This window comes from Hibiscus syriacus, unplaced genomic scaffold (assembly GCF_006381635.1).
Source record: "Hibiscus syriacus cultivar Baekdansim isolate YM2019G1 unplaced genomic scaffold, ASM638163v2 tig00117012_pilon, whole genome shotgun sequence".
Taxonomy (NCBI): domain Eukaryota; kingdom Viridiplantae; phylum Streptophyta; class Magnoliopsida; order Malvales; family Malvaceae; genus Hibiscus; species Hibiscus syriacus.
In genome coordinates, this window is record NW_024063524.1 from 1022518 (window position 1) to 1028407 (window position 5890).

The 5890-nt window shown below is 34.7% G+C and overlaps 1 pseudogene; it reads right to left on the bottom strand.

Annotated features, from left to right (window-relative positions):
* Window positions 1–1795: 1795 nt before the first annotated feature.
* Window positions 1796–4369, bottom strand: LOC120195346 (annotated as a pseudogene).
* Window positions 4370–5890: the final 1521 nt, after the last annotated feature.

The following is a 5890-nucleotide window of genomic DNA, read 5'->3' on the forward strand; positions in this document are numbered from 1 at the left end:
AGAACTCGCATGTCCCAAACTTGACAAAAACTTGTCGTTCCTGAAGGGTCAGTAGGACTATGCGGAGGTATCAGTCATATTCTTTCTCGGATTGTAAATACACGAGGATGTCATATATGAAGACCACTACAAATTGGTCCAAGTACGGGAGAAAGACTGACACGCGTCGTTATTATGTCAAAATAAATAGCCTTAATCTCAATAAAATAAATAAGAATAAGTAGAATAGTGAGAGTAAAGGTCGATCCACATGGACTAGGAGTTTGACAATTTCCTCGCTTTTGATCTTGCTTCAGGCGTGATTTGTAAAAGAAAATAGAGGGGATATTTTGGATAGTTGAAGTGAAGTAATAAAAGTGATTGAAATAAAATAAGATGGTAAATTAAGAAAATAAAAATTCAATTGGTAAAAACTAACCTTGGGCTAAAGCTTTTGCCTTAATTTTAATCGATACTTAAATAGGATTTTACCTTCGAGCTTATGTCGGTTACAGTCTACAGGGCCCGATCCTTATAACTTGTTTTTTCTCAAATGAATCGAGAATATAAAATATATATCTTTAGATCTTGGTTCTTTGTGAGATAATAGCGTCAATCACTTATTAATTCAATGTTTTATAAATATAGAAAAACCCGACTCAGATTCTATCGTCTCAATTAAGAATCTAAACCGATTTCAGTTTCCCTTAGCGGACTGCCGCTAAGTGTGTTCACAGAAAGTCGAATGTGCCATAGGACGATCCTTCATCCCAATTGTTAATTGAAACCAAAATTCAATTCCAACGAGTAATTTTCGAATGAAATAACCTTGATTATAAAAGGATGGTCGATTACTGATCCTTGACTATAAAAAACTTAGAATCGAGTCATTGCTTTAGCCCTTGGCTATAGAAAACTTAGCTAAGCATGGTAGAAACAATATTTATCATTTTGAAAGAAAAATAAAGAAACTTGAAATAAAAATAAAAGGAAAGAAAAACTTTTATAAATCTAAGGAAAGAAAGAAACAAGAGAGTTTGAAAATGATTGAATGCTCATAAGATAAGTTGAATTCCTTTGAGGCTTACCCTAATGGGGTATTTATAGTCCTCAAAACCATAGAAAATAATATTCCACTAGTAGAAAACCCCCCTTTAATGACGCGCATTACGCGTCATCTATGGGTGTGCATGACACACATTTGCCTGTCGTTGAAGCCACCGACATGAATTTAAGATGACGCACAACTGTGTGTCATAAATTTATGACGCGCATTTATGACACACATTTATGACACACATTTATGACGCGTATTTATGACACGCATTGCGTGTAATTGAAGCCCCCGTCATAAATGAAGATGACACACAGTTGTGCGTCATAAATTTATGACACGCATGTATGACTTACATTGCGTGTCATTGAAGCCCTCTTCATAAATGAAGATGACACACATTGTGTGTCAGAGAGTATATGCACTCAGTTGATTTCCCATAATTATCAGTATAAATAAAAGAAATTAAGCACATTTTAGTTAAACAAAATCAACATAACATAAGAAACATGATAATTGTGGGAATTTACAATGTAAAAGGGATAATCCAACCAACTGGTAGTTGCAAATCAAAGAAAGCCATATGACTTCAAATTAGATCGTCATTGTTCTTAGACTCTTGGAACATAGAAACATGGTCCAATATTTTACAATAAGAATATGATGACTAAATAGAACAGAACATGGTACCATTTAGCTTGAAGGATTTTGTTACTACATCAATTCTCATGTTTCTCGGAGTGAAGAAACCTAGAATCTTTCTTATCGTCTCCTTATCCCATAACTCATAGACATAGTCTCCAAAGATAACATGTTCTGGTGGATAAACAAGCAAATTTTCTGCAACAAAGAAACAAAAGGAATAGTTAATGGAATGCAGCAGCAAATACCATAAATTAGAAATAAATATAGCTTCCTTGTTTTATTTATCAAAAACAACATTAAATATCCATTCTTGAGGGGAAAGTTGACGTAATAATTTAAGATATTGATAAAGATAACCAATTATGTCAAATATCTGCAAGGAAAAAGTGAAGCACCATTAATAATTGTGGCTAAAATACACAAAATTTGTGAAGCAACCTTAAAAAATATATAAGCACATACAATATAGAAACACAAATATAGAAACAATCATAGTAGCAGTAACTGACTACGTACATTTTATTATAAAATTGAGCTGCCAATTACAGAAACACAACGAGAAACATTGTTATTGTGATCATATTAATTTCAGGGTATTAAAATATGATATCAGCATATTATTAGTACTAGTAGTAGTTAAGCATATTGAATAAACTTGAGGGGTTAAGCATTGGAAATTGAAGCAAATGAAAAACATTATCTACATTCCACAGACTAATCAAGAATCACTTATCATTTATAAGGCATCAAAGCTGTACAAGACTAGGATGAAGATTAATGCTTACGAACCTGTGTGTTGATGCGTACCACTTTGTGCACATTCAGAAAGCCAACCATATCTTTGTAACCAGTGAGGAGTAGTGCCAACTTCTTGTCTTCATCTAAATGAAAAATCCAAAATATTAACAAGTCGGTACAAACTTGGAACCAATAAGTGAAAATGATGAGCACGAGGTAGACTGACAATAAACCTTGAATTGCTTTGACTGAAAGCAATATGTCTGCCATGTGCTGCCATCTTTTACAGAAGGATGGTGAAAGAAGGGAAGGAGGAAAGGTTATTATGGCTACCGAATTCGAAGACTGTACCATGCTTTTGAGAGATCTAATAGTAGTTAAGCATATCCCACTCCTGCAATTATTCATATTTTGACCCTTTAAAAATGGTATGCCATCAAAGTGAGTTCCAAAACTACGACTTCTACAACTTCAATGGTCCAAAACATCTTATATTTAAGCACTCATAAGGAAAAGAAACATGAATTTATAATATCTCAATAAAATCTAAAAAATTTCCACTAACCATGTTGGAATACGCACACTGTGGAGCACAAAATGATTGGATAGTGATATGAACATCACAAGAAATGCTGCCATCATTTCTATAAGATTACCGAAAAAGAGGAATGACCGACAAGTATACCAAATGGAAAGAAGGAAAAGAAAGGTAATGGCAAGTTAATCAAAGACACTAAAATTAAGATTTTGGAGCTTTATACAGGATTCTTCATGCAGCTATAAGGGAGATGACATAACAAGTAATAATAAAATCAAATAATTCCGCGGGAACTGAAAGATACTAGCAAATATGCCAGCATGATCAAATACTTCCAACATCATTAATATATGAACAAGAAGGCAAAAAATGATACTGTGGGAACTGAGATAAAAATGTTGCACATCGATCTTGAAGAGTGGAAATGTCAGAAAAATCTTGGATGCTAACACAATCTATGTGTGTTGGCCATTGATTAAGTGCCTCTCTAGGGGCTTCTGCAAGTCAAATTCATTAGAGTACTCTCGTTTTCTATCTGCACCATGTTCACATAAAGAGAGACTACTTGTACTTTGGAAAAGAAGATAACATGAACACTAATTAAGAACAGGGCATTTTTTTAGATAAGTAACTGAAGAGCGATAGCATGGACATTGGTTAAGAACAGGGCACTTTCAAACAAACAACAGAAAAGTGACGGTAGCTTGAGCAATTATTAAGAATAGTGCACTTTCAAACAACAACTGAAAAGTGAGGAGTGTAATGAGGGATAAACTACCACTTTGGCCATCAAAAGTTAGTTGATTTTCACTAAAATACTTCTTATATTGCCAAGCAATTCTTAGACCTTTCTCCTGCAATTGTTTTTAATACAACATTCACAATCTGAGCATTTAAACACAAGATAATTCAAACAAACTTGAGAAACCAAAGAAAACAAGTGTCAAAGATAAAGGGACCTGATTTGGATCAGGTTCCTGGGATTTGTCACTTGTTTTCTTTGGATACAGCAGGACTGGGCAAAGTACCCAAAAATACCTTTGGATCTCTAGCTGGACTAGTATAGAGAAGAGGTTGACCGTGAACAAGTCCCTGAGCCATGAAATTCTTTAACAAAAGCATGTGATGTGGTTCTTCTTCATCTTCCATCACCATAACCAGGCTTTCCAAAGGGAACCCACCACCCAATACCGCTGCATAACAAGTAAAAACTATCGAATAAGAGAACACGTCACTCAAGTCACTGATAATAGAATGTTAGGCAATTATGTGTATGTATTACTGTCAAGGTCGTGTATCCCAGAAGATAGAAAGATCGTGCCATTAGGCCCACACATAAGTCCAGGGCCTAGAGATTGGGCTGCAATGGAAAGGTTTCGAGAGAAGCTGCTCCTCCGAATCTTGGTCATAACCATAGCATTAGCAATAGTCAAAAAACAAAACGCCAAGCAATGCAGTGATCTAAGACTTTCCCGGTTCTACTCCAGCAAGATTGTTCAGACTTCAAACAATACCCTGTGACACAGTTAGTCAAAATAAAATCTAAAAAACCAACAGTTATCACTAAGAATATCAAAAGCAGCAATGAAATCATATAAAACAAAAGGCATACTTCTCATAATGATGTGATTAGAACAAAAAATTATTAAATTTATTTCAAATTTTAGCTCTTTCCATACCGCCCATCTTTGCCAAAACTAATAAACACAAAAAAGTCTCAAGTTTTCTTTAAAAACACATATTTTGTTTTTCCATCTCTTTACATTCAATCCTTATATCAAATACAAGGTACGCAATTTTTTTAGTAAACTTTACCAAACATGAAAAAGGCTCCAAAGGTGTATCTTTCTATCTAGGTAAGGAAACAGAGATGAATCAAATTCTCACCTTAAACTCTGGCTTCCCTTGAGAACCTTGCAAACGGACTTTTAAAACTCACGAATATTAAGCAGAGAAGAAATTAGTGCAGTTGAGCAGAATGAATAGAGCTGAAAGTAATGAAACCTATAAAATGAGCGAGACCCTGCGCTTCAGGAGGGTCAGAAAAGCTGCCAAATCCTACGCACAATGTTGCCGCTACCTGCAACCAAATTCACAATCGATGAATCAATCTAATGTCAGGACTTTAATCAATACAAGAAAGGGAGAAGATAAACCTTTTTAGACTGAACGACCTTCTCATCAATCTGTTTCTCATCGTCAGTTCCTCTTCTTCTTCGTCATCTCCATTTCCATCATCATCTTCATATTCATCTTCATCTTCGCCATCATCTTCAGTTCCACCTTCAGTCTTAGCCTTATCTAGAAAATGAGAACCTTCAGGAAGTATGTCGGGGTAAATCTAGGGATCGTGAACCAACAAAGCGACGAGGTCATTGTCGAGCTCGATTGTCATGTAGAGTCGGTGGTCGTGAATAAAGAACAAGGAATACCTGTGGAAACCCTTGAATTTTGACTCCCTCATCTGTGTTGTGCTCAAAGGCCAAACCAGTGGACTGATGTAAAGAGAAAAATGAGGGGAAGCATACGTCGTGAATTGGTTATCGAGGGGGAAGAAGCGGGAAATGATGAAAATAATGGTGGAAAAATTAAAATACGACTTTTACAGATGACACGCAATTAAAATTGTACTCCGTGTTTTTTCAAATTTTTTGGATTAGACTATTAAATATGACACACATTATTGTAAGTTATAAATCATTCAGATTTTAAAAACATGACATTTTTAATGACACGCGTTTTTTTGTAAATCATAAATTAGCGTGTGTCATTGTTCGTGTGTCATTAAAGGTATATTTTCTTGTAGTATTTAAAACAAAATATAATTCCTAAATATAATTCCTAAAAATAAAAAAAAAAGATAAATCCTAATTGAAAATAAAAAATTGTCTAAGTCTCCTTCTCCACGCCACTTCTGATTGAATCTTTTAGAAGCT